Here is a 14,822-nt window from a genome sequence, read left to right as displayed (position 1 = left end):
GGGATTGGAAATGCTGGTGCTGGCCTGCTAGGGCCGGGGAGATGTGTGCTCATGAGAAGTACCTGAAGGCCACCTTGGAAAAGTAATTGGCACCCTGCGTGTAAGGCCTTGGATGCTGTGCTCAAGAACTGAACCTCACTGTTTGGAGTGCTGCAGGGTCAAGGACCAGGGGCCCGATTTGTGCTGAGCGTGTCAAGGAAGTGGATACTTACTGAGGGGACAAACTGGTCATGCAGCCTAGAAGGGTGTGTGCCTTCCCAGTAGACCTTGTGTGCTGGCCATGGCTTTAGGGCAGGCATCTCTCCTGTGGCACCTTTAGGCCTGGGCTAGACCACAGAAAGGTGCCGGAGTTGGAGATTCCAGGCACTGGTGTTGGGTTAGAGCAGGAAGTACTGGTTTGATGTTTCAAGGATGCAGACTTCCCCTAAGTACTAAAGCCTTATTTCAGAACACGGTGCTTAGTCTCGGGGATTATAAGTCCTTAATTCCCTCTGGGCCTCCGCAGTGTTCAAGTAGAAGTGGACAGGAGTTGGTGGAGGGGAGCCCTCACTAAGTAGGCTGTGTGTCTCTCGGGCTTCTTAACACCTGATGCTGCTGAAGTCAACTATGAGAGGCCCTGTCTCCCTGGAGGCACATGTGCACTGTATGTAATGTGGCAGGAGCAAGCAGCTTGATAGCATGGTGTTCAGGTGATGTCAACCCTCTATCTTTACATTCACTTTATATACTCTGTATTCAAACGACGGCATCTCTGGTGTGTCACTGTTCCCCCGGTGAATGTTAGATCCTTCTGGTTTGCAGAAGCTAGAGCTGGTTTTCTCTCAGCGCTCTGTATACATCCCACCAACACTCTTCCAGCCTGGGATGCGGTGTCTGACAGGTAGTGGGAGGTGAAGACAGTGTTTTCGTGTGCAGATCAGATAGGAGCAGATAGGCGTGGATTCACTGGCAGAAATAAGGAATGAAGAATGGATTGGTTACCTTAGCATCCCTGTCCATCTACGCTCAGAACAGAGGGCTCTTACACAGCAGCCCAGGAAACTGGACCTCTTCTGATTGACTGGTTATTGTTTCTTTCTTCAGTTTTACCTCCCCCACCCTTTTGAAAGTCGGTTCATTCCAGGGTTCCGTTCGATGGTGTGGCGCCTAGCATGAATGACAACATTCTTGTTAGGTCTGACCCACAGAGGCCTGTTGCAGTTCAGTCCAAAACAACAGCCTTCCATGGTCTTCCTTTCAGGATTTTCGAACAGGAACTGTTAACTTGGTCAAACACACATTCTGCAAAGTCATACTATGGCAGGAATTGATTTTCCTTCCTTCATATCATATCAGGCTCACAGCCATCCTCACTTCCTGTTCCCAGGACATCCTACATCCTCTGCTAACCTCCATGGGCACCAGGCCCACTTGTGGTGTGCATACATACATGCAGACAAAACTTTCATGCACATAAGATAAAATAATCTAAAAAGAATTTTCAGATGCAAAAGCATTAGCTGGCAGTGTGATTTGCTACACTTAATACATGCCACCTGGTGTTTTTATTTGAGCTTACTCCACTGTCTCCTCCATTACCGGTTTTATATTTACCTGTGTCTTCCTAAAAGTTTAGTAAAGATTTGTAAGGGTAAGGACCTTCTCTTGTTACTCAACAGTGGCTCCCCCACCATCTCTTAACAGTTCAGTTAGATGTTGTATTAAGTCGTGGGGCCAGGTAAACATGGTCCTGCTGTTGTGCTGTAAAAGGTGTCGGTGTGTAATTCAGTGAGGACTAAACTTCAGAGACCTCAGAGAAAACACAAAAGCTGCTCTTGGTGTGAGACATATGCTTCATGACTCCTCTCTCTGTTCCCCTTTCCCCTCCCCTTCCTCCCCCTCCTCTCTCGTTCTCTCCTTCTGTCCTTCCTTTTCTGTGCTGAACTATATCCCCGGTTCCCTGTAATGTCATGCTTTATGATGTGTGCTTTTCCAACACTAATAGTGGCCGCACGTTTTATGGGATTGAGCAGGGTGTTGCAAACAGAACTTCATTTGTGAATAGTTGAGAACACTGCTGGCCTTATCTGGTAGATGGAAGTGGGGTCTAGTTAAGAGAGAGGAACATGGAAATGAGGCAAGCAAGCAAACAGCCGCCCCAGGAGGAGCCACATGCGAATCATGTGTATGTCAGCTTCTGATTGCTGTGAAGCTAGGATTGGGAGGCTTAAGAGCCATGTCGTGGACCAAAATAGTCAACAGGTTTAATGCAATCAGATTAGGGCAATTGGGCAGATTAACAGTGAGCAGTTTAGACACAGTCTGTTTTGACATGAAACATTTTCATAGCACAGAATTCCTTATTTCATATTGACTTTAAATGCCATGAACAAATGAGATCAGTCGACTGATTCCAGGGAAAATTTGATTATCATTGGCTTTGGAAGATGTCCCATAGAAAAGAGTTCCTGAGCGTCATCCAGTCGTCTTTCATGCTGGGGGCTGAGAAATGGAGACTGAAGGTAATTTGTGGTGCTGTTGACATAAATGTTCTGAAGTGCATTTGAAGTTACCTGAACTCATGTTCGTTATCGTAAAAGGCTAGTCCTCTTCCTTCTCTCCTCTCTTGCTTTTAGGAAAAGACTTGAAAGCAATAACAATACTAAAACTAGGTGGTTATTTATCCAATGCTGTGACTCAATATGGCTCTGTGATGTACTCATTATAAGCAAGTTTTATTTGGTAGCAACATTTTAACAGTTACTTGGAGACCACAAGAGTGCATTTTGGTGCTGCCATGTTGAGGTCGTTAATCAGAGCCCAAATGGCCATGAGTAGATCCATCTTTGATGTGATTTTGGAGGGGGTGTAGCTCCCCAAAGACCACCCCTTTCACTACTGATTTGTTTGTTCTTGGAGTCAGTGAATACTTGAATGTGTGCGTGTTATTCTTCACACTCTTTCTTTCTTAGATACTTGTAATAGGAGCTTCTATCCAACTATCTGAGCCAGAACCCCAGGGTGGCACTGTTTGACACAGTGTCCAGTTGCTTCAAATTATTGCTATGTTAGCATTAATTAAAATTAAATAAAACTTTAAGTCCCTCCATCATACTAGCTGGGTCTTTGGCCCCCAGACCCAGTGCTCCAGGTAGCTGGAGGCTGTCTGCTTCAGCATTATTCTTTGGAGCATTTCCCTCACGGCAGGGATCTTAGGTGGGCAGGATACCTTGGGGTGTTCCTCAACTCCCCAGTGTGGAAGAAAGCTTGGCTTTCCCTTCCACTTCTGATCATGACCTGTCTCTCTCTTTATTCCCTGTAAACGTCTCCCTCATCTTAGTGCAGGGCTGTGTCACCAGCCATCCAAATTATGATTCAAAGTCAGTTTCTGAATCCATAGCCCGTCCACTGCCTCCCTCTAGGTGGTTGGCCCCTGCCCTGTGCTGGTTTGCACCATTGTAACCTCTGTAAAGTACTTGTTACCAGAAACCTCACTTGCTCCTTCTGGTGTACCGAGAAACACTTTGGTATGCAGGATGGGGCTTTGGTCATCGCAGAGTGGGAACACACTAGCTGTGTGACATGTGACTGCGAATGTATCGATTAAGAAGTATGGTGTGGAAGGGGATGAAAGAGCCAGGACTAGGCTGCATTCTAAAGGGTAGAGATGGGTGCCTGGAAGCTAGAAGTGGTATGAACATGTCAGTGCCCCTGACAAAGGAACATGACGGGCGGGAACTGGTGGGGAGCCGTCCTGGATGGTAGACACACGGGATTGTTGGGTTTAACCCTGAGCATGAGAAGAGCTGGAACCGCGTGCCCCTGAGCTGGCAAGATTTCACCTTGTTAAAAATTTGTTTTTAGAACCTGGCGGTTGGTGGCACACACTTTTAATCCTAACAGGAAGGCAGAGGCAGGTGGAACTCCGTTAGTTCAAGGCCAGCCTGGTCTACAAAGCGAGTTCCAGGACTGCCAGGGCTGTTAAACAGAGAAACCCTGTCTGAAAAAACCAAAGCTGGGTGGGGGATGGGGTATGACTATTTTGCCTGCATGTATATATGTATGTGCATCACATACATGCCTAGTTCCCATGGAGGTCAGAAGAGGGCATCAGATCCTCTGGAGCTGGAGTTACAGATGGTTGTGAGCTGCCATATGGGTGCTGGAACTCAGACCCAGGTTCTCTGGAAGAGCAATCAGTGTTCTTAACCACTGAGCCATCTCTTCAGCACCAGGATTTCACCTCTTGTTAGCTGTGCCTTGTTTCACATGTAATAGCTCTGACCACTAACACTATCTAGTTAATTCTCAAACGTTAGCATCTTTGCAGGGAAGAAAACTGCATGTATTTGTATCTGAAGAGAGACCACATGATCCAGTTGGTAACGGGTGCTGTGTCCATCTCGGTCAGCCATCTGGGTGCTTGCTTGTCCTTTGTGATCAGGTCATCTCTGACACTCCAGTTCTTCACTGCAGTAGGGGTTTTGCCTCCTCTGAAAACTAAGTTGGACCCATGTGTGATGTTGGTTCTAGGATTGGTTCTGTTTACAGTATTTACCAAATGTTAGCTAATAGGAAAAGTAGTGATTTGATAGACTTCCGCACAGATCGGAGACTTCCTGGGTATAACTGATTATTCGGAAACCGTGACACTGGACACTTTCCTTCCCCGAGACACAGTTAGTTAGCTGTATCCATCTCTAAAATGAGCCTAGGTATTGGTAGATTAGCTGCTTTTCTGTTGCTCTGGTAAAACACCATGGCTAGAACAACTGGTAGAAGAAGTTTATTTTTGTTTAATGTTCCCGAAGCATAGAGTCTCTGGTGGAGGAGAAGGCATGTGGCATGGTGCAGGAGCAGGAACCTGAGAGGTTATATCTCGACCATACATGGGAAGCAGGGAGAGAAAACAGGAAGTGTGTGTGTGGGGGTGGGGTGGGAGGGAGAGGTCCTAAACCCTCTAAGCTCACCCCAAGGATGTGCTTCCTACAGCAAGGTTCTACTTCCTAAAGATACCATAACCTTTTCAAACAGCGCCACATACTGGGGACCAACTGTTCAAAAGCATGCATCAGGTGGGGGCAATGGCATTTCTAGTAGAGGAAAAAGGACGCCTGGATAATCCAAAATCCAAGGATAATTTTCTGTATTTATAAGTAAATTGATAACATATACAAATTACTTAGGGCAAAAGGCCATCTTTTAAAGAAAGGTTTATTTTCTTTTTAGTTTTATGTATACATGTGTGTTGCCGTATATGTGTCCACGAGTGCTGTTGAGGTCAGAGGAGGGGGTGCCAGAGCCCTGGAGCTAGAGTCGCAGTTGGTCTTGAGCTACCTGCTGTGCAGGAGCAGTAGGCAGATGCTCCTCACCTCCCTGCCATCTATCCAGTGCCTGTTTTCTCTTGTATTCTTCACAATTAATTGCAAGTACGTAGCTGACTTTGACAAGTGTTCTCAAAGTTTAGTGGCCGTCTTCACAGTGATGGCTCTCAAAGTCTTCTGAACTAGTATAGCTGAGGCATGTTCAGATAGTTCTTTTGGAAGACTTGAAGTTGCTTTTCTCTCTTTCAGAACCTGTATTATTTCTGCTATCCCCCCTGTGCCTGGCCTGCCTTCCAGGTTTTACTTCTGCCACCGGTGACCACTAAGAGGGACTTGGCAAGGTGCATCCTACTCGTGGGCTGCACTGTGCTCAAGGTCTCACACGAAGAGATTTGCATCAGAATCTCCCATGCAGTCTTGTTTGGACTCTTTCGCGAGCAGTCATTTCTCGATGGTTTTATGTGTTCGGTGTCTGTAAGGGGCTGACTTGTCTTTTTTTTTTGTGTGTGTGTGTGTGTGTGTGTGTTTATCTCCAGTTTTTCACCACTGAAATGTTTGTTACATAATTATCAAGATTTAATCAAATGCAGATATTGTTGAGAAAAATGAACAGTCCTTACATGAATGATCAATATTATTTGACTACTGCTGTAGATGATAACAGTGCCTGAAAACAACTCTTACTGTTGAATGAACAAATCAAATCACTTAGCTGAAGGTGCTTAGAGTACAATTGGTGGGGCTTTTGCGCTTTAACTCTTACTAACTATGAATCTTTGAAGTTACGTCTAGAATTTCTTAAGGGAGCTGGGCTAAATAAAACTTTATGTACTGTATTACATCTTTGCTTGAGCTAACTAAAAAATTAGTAGTTCCGGGATTAGGGCTGTTTTGGTGAAATTGTTGGGTTGTAAAATTTGGGTTTCAGGCTTAGGTGAAGACTTGAATGTTTCAGCTATTGTTATTAATTATTTCCTTTATTTTCCCATTTAGTTCTGATCCTGCTCGCTGTCCCTGCTGACACCTGAGCCACGGCGGTGATGCTGCCAAGACCTCTGCAGCCCACAAGTCAGCCTACATGGTAGGAGTGCCAGCCTGTTAGCTCCAAGGCCGCTCAAGATCAGCAAGAGCATAATCTAGAAATGTAATTGAAAATTGAATAGCATAAAAGATAATGATGGCTTAGTATTTACTAGCAGTGTAATTTAATATATTGATAATAACTCAAGGCCTTTGATTCTAATCAGTGTTTTGAGATGTTAAAAGAGAAAAACTATGACTGGATATATTAATTTCATTTTTGTGTGAAGCAAGTAATATGGGTATCTGGTTTATGTCTTATTAAACAGTTCTATTCTAGCCAGGCAATGGTGGCATATGCCTTTAGTCCCAGCACTCGGGAGGCAGAGGCAGGTGGAGCTCTGTGAGTTTGAGGCCATTCTGGTCTACAGAGAAAGTTTCAGGATAAGCTCCAAAGCTACACAGAGAAACCCTGTCTTGAAAGACCAACCAACCAACCAACAAAAAACCAAAAAAAAAAAAACAAAAAACAAAACCGTTCTATTCTTATTCCCCTCATGCGATTTTTTTTAAATAAGATTTTTTTAAAAAAAATTTATGTGTATGAGTGTTTTCCTGCATGTATGCATCTATCTGTACTATGTGCATGCTGTGTCTGCAGAGGTCAGAAGAGGGCTCAGATCCACTGGCAAATGATTCTGAACTGCTATGTGGGTGCTGGGAATTAAACTCAGATCCTCTGCAAGAGCAGCCAGTGCCCTGTACTGCTGAGCCATCTCTTCAGTACTGACTCCCCCCGTTAATGGAATTGTCCAGTTCTCAAGAATGACCTTTGTATATGGCAGTGTTGTGCTACCGTGTCAGAAGGTCATGTACACCCCAGAACGTCTTTATTTTCAGTGCTCACTCCTCGTCAGGGGCTCCTAACTACCAGACCATTCGTCCCATATCCAGATGTAATCAAAGGTTCTGCTGCTGATTGCAGCACTCCAGTGATGAAAGGAAACATTGTGGCTGTGCATCCCCAATTAGTCAGCTACTGAGGACTCCTGGTAACAGACGCATCCTTAGCACTGGATTTCCTTAGTGCCAGAAGGAGGATAGTGCTGCCAAGTGCTGTTTACTTCAAAAGTCCAGGGATCTGACAGCATTTAGAAATCAGTATGATTCACAATATTAGCAGACTAAACAGCGGAGTATTTTAAGTTCCTGTGATCATTTATGGAGATGCATCTATCAATACTCATCATTTCATGTAATGATAAAATCCATAATTGATAAGGTCTCAGAAAAACAGGAATGTAATAAACACTTTCAAAACTAGGAATACAAAAGTCCTTCCAGAAATTGATAAAAGTATCTGTGAAAACCCTTTAGCTAATACTGGGATCATTAGTAAGAGAGTAGTGTTTTCCCCTGAGGTTAGGAACAAGACAAGGGTGGTCTAGAGATCTGTGAGTACAATGAAGCAGGAGTGGAAATCAGAGGACCCAGGAAAGGAAGAAAAAAGAAATCAAATTAGCTTTCCAGTCTGTGAAGTAGGGGAAAGGATGAGAAGCAAGATAATAAAATCTAGACAGTAGTGAGGGCAGCACAGTTTTCTTGCCTCTGCAGAAAGAGATAAACAGAAAAAAGGCAAACAACTGGCGTGCTGATAAAGCACAGGACAGTGGCTTTTAAAGTTCCTGGAAACTTCTGTCCCTTTATCCCTCAGGCCGAGACTTGCCCTCTTCTGAAGTTCCCCATCCTATCGGTTTAGGCCGGAGACTTAGCTGAAGAATACTTTGAGACTGCCCCCTTTTTTAATTGTGGACTTAGTTGCGGAGCATAATATTGCCGGTGAGTGTCCAGTGCTCAAGAGTTCTGAAACAGCCAGGGGCCAACAGCTAACAGAAGGGGTTGCTCCCCCAGCATCTGTAACTCTGATGAATTCTAAATGCACCTCATACTGAAAATGGACCATAGCAACTTATTTCTAACAAGAGGTTTGGGAATAGGAATAAATATTGACTGCCAGTAGACATTGTCTGCTATATGTGTGTGTGTGTGTGTGTGTATGTGTGTGTGTGTGTGTGTGTGCTGGTGGAGGGGCATGTGTGCACCCATGCCTGCATGTGTGTGTGTGTGCGCGCGCACATGTATTTGTGCCCATGTGTGTCAGTGTGTGTGCTTGTATGGTGTTTATCACTTGAGTCACATTGTATATCACTATAAGTCACATATTATGGCTATTGATTTCTGCTTAGTGCTTCCCAAGTCTTTAATCATCTTTATGAAGTTTTCAGTATGGAGTTGATGAAATTTGAGTTCTGGTTCCAACTGCTTGGAATAGTTATGTGACCTGTCTAGTGGCTGTGGGTGCTTTTAAGTTATTTGAAATAAGACAGTTTGAAATACATTACTTACTCTGGCCTGGTAGGATGTTTAGACAGTTTATAGGAGCCTTTCCATCCGTGTGCTCTTTGTGGTGGGGTGGAATAGTACAGTAGTTCATACATTAATCCTGAGTGTGAAGTAGCCAGAATTACATGGTATCAGTCAGCTGCTGTTCTTTTGCTTAAATTGGGTCGAAGTCATGAAAAACACCAAGTCCGTCTTCTTAAGTGTTCCAGCCTTGAGCTTCATGTGTCAGTGGCTCTCGGCGGTAAGCCTCAGCAGCTCTGAGCTCCCATTCCCAGCAGCTGTCAGCAGCTAGTGTTGACGACTGCTCTTGGCGGCCCTCTTAGCAGCTCTCTGTCACTGTCCCCAACCGGAGCCAGTAGCTCCTGGCAGCTCTCTCCACAACTCTGTCTGCTTAGCATTTCCAAAGCTCCTGGTGTTACCAGCTCTCAGCGAAAGGAACTCAGCCCACTCAATCCCCGTCGCAGACATGAACAGATGATGAAACCCTAAGAACATGGATATACTGGGGTTTGCATAAGCTGCTGTGCTTGGAACAGAGGTCTGACATGGCCCAGTGAGGACTGGATGAATGCTGCTTATGTAGACATAAAGGATAGGCTCATGCGCAGTGTGCTGCTCACTATGGGCTTCCCGTATTGCCATGGCAGCCTGTACAAGCATATTAGACCTACCTACCCTGGCTGTCATAGGTGGGGGGGGATGCTGGTCATAGTCCAGAGTGTGGTTGGGGTACTGGAGTGCTGAGGCTGTGTCCAGGGACACTTGCGGAGGGATCACTGTATGACGGGCTGAAGGAAATATGCCAGGCGTGGTGCTGGCTAGCTTTATGTCAATCTGACGTAGCACAATTGATAAAAGTGCCCCAATGTACTGGCTGTGGCGAGCCCATGGCCATTTTTCTTGTTTAATTATTATTGTGAAAAGGCCCAGCTCACTGTGGACGGTGCTGGCCCTGGGCAGGTGGTCCTGTATTGTGTAAGAAGGCAGTCTGAGCAAGCCAAAAGGAGCAAGCCAGTAAGCAGTAGTTTACTGTGGCCTCTGCTTAGTTTCTGCTCCAGGTTCATTCCCTGTTTAAGTTAGTGCCCTGACTTTCTCCAGTGATGGACTATGATGTGGAACTGTAAGCTGAAATGAATCCTTTCCTCCCCAAGGTGCCTTGGCTTGCGGTGTTTCATCACAGCAACAGAAACCCTAAGACGAATTAAGACCACCCTGGTGGTTGCTATAACAACTTCAGAAGTGATAGTTCCTGGAAGGGGCTTTCTCTGCTGTCAGAATAATAGCGTAGGCCAGTCCTCAAGCAGCCACACTCACACACACTCAGTGGAGTCCTCAGCCCTAGTAGAAGCCGTGACAGGTGTAGTGGCAACTAAAATACAGAAGTCCAGAATTCAGAGCCAAGGCTCCCAGCAGCCAGGCCTGGTCTAGGCTGATCTGTGCTTCTGTGGGCCATCTGGACCCCTCTAGGATGGTAGTAGCAGCTGCGCTAAGGAGCCCATCATTTAGGGCTGCAGGTGAAGGGGTGGGAGGTGCAGGCTTGACTGTCAATTTACTGGCCTACTAAGTCTGATGTTTTCATTTTGAGGGAAGGGTCTATCATTTTCTCTCTTGTGTGCCTGCCATTTGTGTTTCCTGAATGGGTGGGACTTCTTTCCCTCTTCAGTCATGCCTGCTGACCGGCATGTTTTTAGTTTGTGGTTTCTTCATTGCTCTTTAACTTTTAGAAGTTGTCATCTGTAGCTCAGGAGTATTAGTCAGATATTTGAAATCTGGGTCTTTATTTCTATGAGTTGGAACCTGAAGGACAAGCCTACATAGGAATGTCTGTTTTTATTGATTATAAAACTTTTGAAATCATTTCTATAAATAATTGTTATCATTCAAAACATACCTGTTCACTCGCGCACCTCGTCATGCATATCTCATTTTAGCTGGGAAATAAATATGTCTGGCATATACTGGGGCTGGAAAGGAGACTAGACCACACAGACACCGATGGAGAGCAAGAAGGCCCCTCCTCCTCCGGTGGGAAGCTGCACTTTTCCTTGGCGTGGCCACAGCATTTCCCTGAGTCTCCTTGGCAACTCTGTGCATTCTAGTCTTTCACACTCTGTCTCCTTACAGATACCAGCTAGAATTTGTGTTATAAGGAGCCATACTGGATCCTGGCCCACAGAGAGCCGGGACTGTTCCCCTGGCCTGAGCAAGGGTTATGGCAAATATCTGCATCTATACAGTGGTCAGCCAGAAGTTAATCATGTATGTGGCAAGTGCAGCCAGGAGCAAGGCAGGAATCTCAGCTCATGCATACTGTCAGCTGCAAGGCAGTGTGGGAAGTGAGGATTCCGGTGGGTCGTCCCTTAGTGAGATAAATCTCGGATATGAATGGAACAGCAGAAATATAAACTAATTTATCTCTTTTATATACTGGAGTTGACCAATTAATGGCAAATGTGAGTTAAACTGAGAGGGACTTTCAAGGAGAGGGAAGGAGAGAAAATGGAAGCATTGCCTCGGAAATCAAGGGCATGTCCAGATCTCAAGCTGACAGGCCACATCACAGGCAGCAGAGGTAACCAGGCCAGTGCTTTGGTTAGTGCGATCTTAGTTTTCACTCTGCCCCCTCAGACTGCATTTCTTTGAGGTGCAGCAGAGAGGACATCCTCAGGCCGCACTGCAGAGGACCCTGTGACTAATGGGAATTCAGGAAGTCAAGCCCTTGCCTGGACTATGGGAAGATAGAGCTAGTGATGGCTGTCTCCTGAGAGCTAGCCGGAGTGCTTGGCTCCACCCAGGGAACTGTAATGCAGAGGCAAGTTGATCTATATTGAACCCTGGCCCTTGGAAATAAAAAGGGGCGCCCTCAAGTGAAAAGATACTGTGGGCTCTGGTCAGCATCGTGTCGCTCGCTGCTGGTGGCCACAGGATGTTGCTGGGATCGCTTGTCTTCCAAGGTGAATTACAAGTTCGTGTAATTAGAAAGCCAACATCTGCAGCATGTACAACTTGGTTCAGTGTGTATAATGTATTCCGTGCCACCCAATTTAACTCTGCCTCATGCCTCACTCTTAATTGCCTGGCATGCAGCAATCAGACTAAAGGTCACGAGCCCACCAGGAATAGAAAAGACAGAATCGTTAGCCCGGCCGGGTCTTACAAATGGATGGAGCCTCTAGGTGTCACATCATCTACAAATACAGATGCCTCACTCCTTCCTTTCCTGTATTTAACCCTTTTATTTCCCTCTTCTGTTTGAGTGCTGTAGCGAAGACTTTAAGCACTGTGTTGAATGAATGAAGAGCAATGTGCTGTCTTCCCCTGCTCTTCGTGGAGAGGTTTTGATATTTTCTCCATTTGGTACAATGCTGGCCCAAGTTTTCATGTGTGCCCTTGTTTGTTGAGGTACAGCCCCTCTATTCTTTATTTCTTCAGGTTTTGTGTTTTTTTTTTTATCATGAAGGAACTCTCAGCACAAAAACACAACTCTCACCTCACAAGAGTTAAGAGGCAGTTCATTCTATTCTTTCTAGAGTATAATGTATTACACTCTGTATTACATAATGTGAGTGGTCATGGTCTGAAAATACAGACTCAGTTTATCTTAAATAATGCGTTCCGACATGGTAATAGTAACAGAACAGAGAAAGTCATAAATCAAAGCACTTTTCAAATAAACTGTGAGAAATGTTAGAATACCGTGTTACAGCAAGACTGGGAAGTTTCAGCTGTGACTTCAGGTGCTGTTTGGTGGCATTCTTAGCCTTCAGGTGACAGAAACTAGGGTGCTAAGTTAATATATTGCAAAATGGTGGATCAGACACAGAAGTGGGTCAGGAATGATTATTTAGCCCGCTGAAGGTGTATTGTATATACCAGATAAACTGTAGTTAGGGTTGGGACCTGTACTGTTCCAACTTCATTGCAATCAATGAGGTTCTGATCGGTCAGTCGGTCTTACAGAAGGGCCAGTGCCAGTGCACCTCTTTTCCTGGGCTTCAGCTCACAGCAACGGGGAGGGGCTGTTGGCCATGAATCACATTTTGTGCATGTGGGGACTGCATATAATTTATTAAATATTATTAATGTCCCACATCACTAGGAAAGTTTCACTCCAGGGAACTGATGCTAGGCAGAATAGCAGTCTTCAGGAGATGGTAATGACTGCCATTAGGAAAAAAGCTGCAATTATCGGATCATATCAAAATCTACTAACCAATGTCATCCAGATTTGATTTTTTGGTCTGTATTTGTCATGACATGTGACAGGTCACAGGAATAATCTAAAATTAAAACAATTAAGGACACTGGAGGGCCAACAAAGCAAATGAGGGAAACAGCTCATTTACACAACTGAAATTTACAATTTTGAAAATACTTGATTGATTGCCAGTTTCTTCCTGTACTGACAGTTACTTGTAGCATATGAGCTGATTTTATTGTTGGAGTACTTGAAAAAAAAACTACTGCCTTTTAATTTTAGTTGATATTTTGACCAGTTTGATCTTACTGCTACAACCATGTGGAACAACCTCCTCTAATTCCCAGGAAAGATAACTTTATTAAAAGTTAATACTACCAATATTGTCTTACCATCTAGGAATAGACCAAAAAAAGCTAAGCATTATAAGCAATTTTTAAAAAAATCTAATATAAAAAGAATTTAAGAAACATAAGAAAAGAAATGTGTAGGTGCTGGGGACTGCATGGCTGGTGTAGCTGGAGGTGAGTGTCCCCAGTGTTTTCGGTCGGTGTGGGTGTGTCCTGGGACGAAGCCGACATGTGTTTGAAGTAGCAAGCTGAAAGCTTGTCTCCTGAGGTTTTATAGTATAGGAGACACTGGCACCATGAGGATGGAGCTCTTTTGTTGTAGGCAGGTTTGGATGGGATGCCGCATCCCCCAATGGATGACGTCATCGGTTTTCTTTATCCTTCCAGGAAGGCTGCAACTAATTCAGAATTTTTAGTTACCACATTTAAAGTCGCACACTTCCTGAGACATTGTGCAGGAGTCCTCTGGAACCGTTGCCTCAGACAGGCATTTTTTTCTTTCTTTACTTCATATTTAGTTTGTCTTGCATTGTGGGACATGATAATGGGAGGTGTGTGTTAATTTGCAGAACAGACATTTTTATGCCTTTATCACGACCTCCTTAAGAAACCCAGACTTGGCTCGTCTGGTGACCTTTGGACTCAGACTACCTCTCTCTGCATAGAAGGTGGACAAGTCAGTTACTGCTCATGGTAGCCCCTTTGGGTTTTTCTCTCCTGTCTCTCTTCACTGTTCCTATTGCAGCTGCGAAGAGTTTCTGGTCAGCACCCACGTGCTGAGGTGACCACTGTGAACACCAGGCTGGGGCTGCCCCTCCTCCAGCTGGCCATGTGAGTCTGCAGCTCCAGTGGAGACTGGGAGGTCTGGCCTTGGCACTCATGGGGTTCCTTTTTGCTCTCGGGTTCTGCTCTGACTTGAGCATCTCTATCTCATGCACTGTCGCTGGCTCAAATTGGTAACTTAGAAGACAGAACTCCACTCATTCTGGGGATCCTTTGATGTCATGTGGTCTCTTGGTGTCAAAAGCTTTGTACCAAAGTCCTTCTCTGAAGTGATGGCAGAGTCCCTGGGAATGCATTCAGTTCTGCTGGCGTTCAACTTAAGCTCCACCTTTCTCCCATGGACACCTCTCTGTCATCTGGGATCTGCTGGGTAATACAGACTAAGCAGGTGGGCAACCTATGCCATAGTCCACCCAAACCAGGGAGCTGTGGTTTCAACTCAGTGTGAGGGCCAGGTCCGTTGTTCCCCCAAAGCCCGACATAACAGGCATTGACTAACTGTCCCTCCTTATGTTGAGGTATGAAAACTACAACACTTTGCCTTTTATCTAGGAGGGGTTGTTAGTTAGGGTTTCTATTTCTGTGAAGAGACACCATGACCACAGCATCTCTTATAAAGAAAACAATTAATCTGTTGTCTTACAGTTCCAAGGTTTAATACACATCATGGTAGTGTGCAGGCCGGGTGCTGGAGGTGGAGCATCTTGACTTGCAGGTAACAGAAAGTGCTCTGTCTCACTGGGCCTGGCTGGAGTGTGTAGTGAG

The 14,822-nt window shown here is 45.1% G+C and overlaps 1 protein-coding gene across 3 annotated transcripts in view; it reads left to right on the top strand.

Moving 5' to 3' along the window:
- Wasf3 (WASP family member 3) overlaps window positions 1-14,822 on the top strand; it is a 93,545-nt gene that overhangs the window by 39,156 nt on the left and 39,567 nt on the right. For 2 of the 3 annotated variants that reach the window (XM_048418358.3, XM_048418339.3), the window contains exon 2: window positions 6,297-6,384. The gene's annotated coding sequence lies outside the window, so the exon portion shown is untranslated. Of the gene's footprint in view, window positions 1-6,296; window positions 6,448-14,822 lie in introns of all 3 variants that reach the window. The other variant, XM_048418344.3, reaches the window with a different exon arrangement.

The sequence above is a fragment of the Myodes glareolus genome, chromosome 2, assembly GCF_982192425.1.
Source record: "Myodes glareolus chromosome 2, mMyoGla1.1, whole genome shotgun sequence".
Taxonomy (NCBI): Eukaryota; Metazoa; Chordata; class Mammalia; order Rodentia; family Cricetidae; genus Myodes; species Myodes glareolus.
The sequence above is the reverse complement of the archived record's forward strand: the minus strand, read 5'-3'. Positions and strand labels throughout refer to the sequence as shown.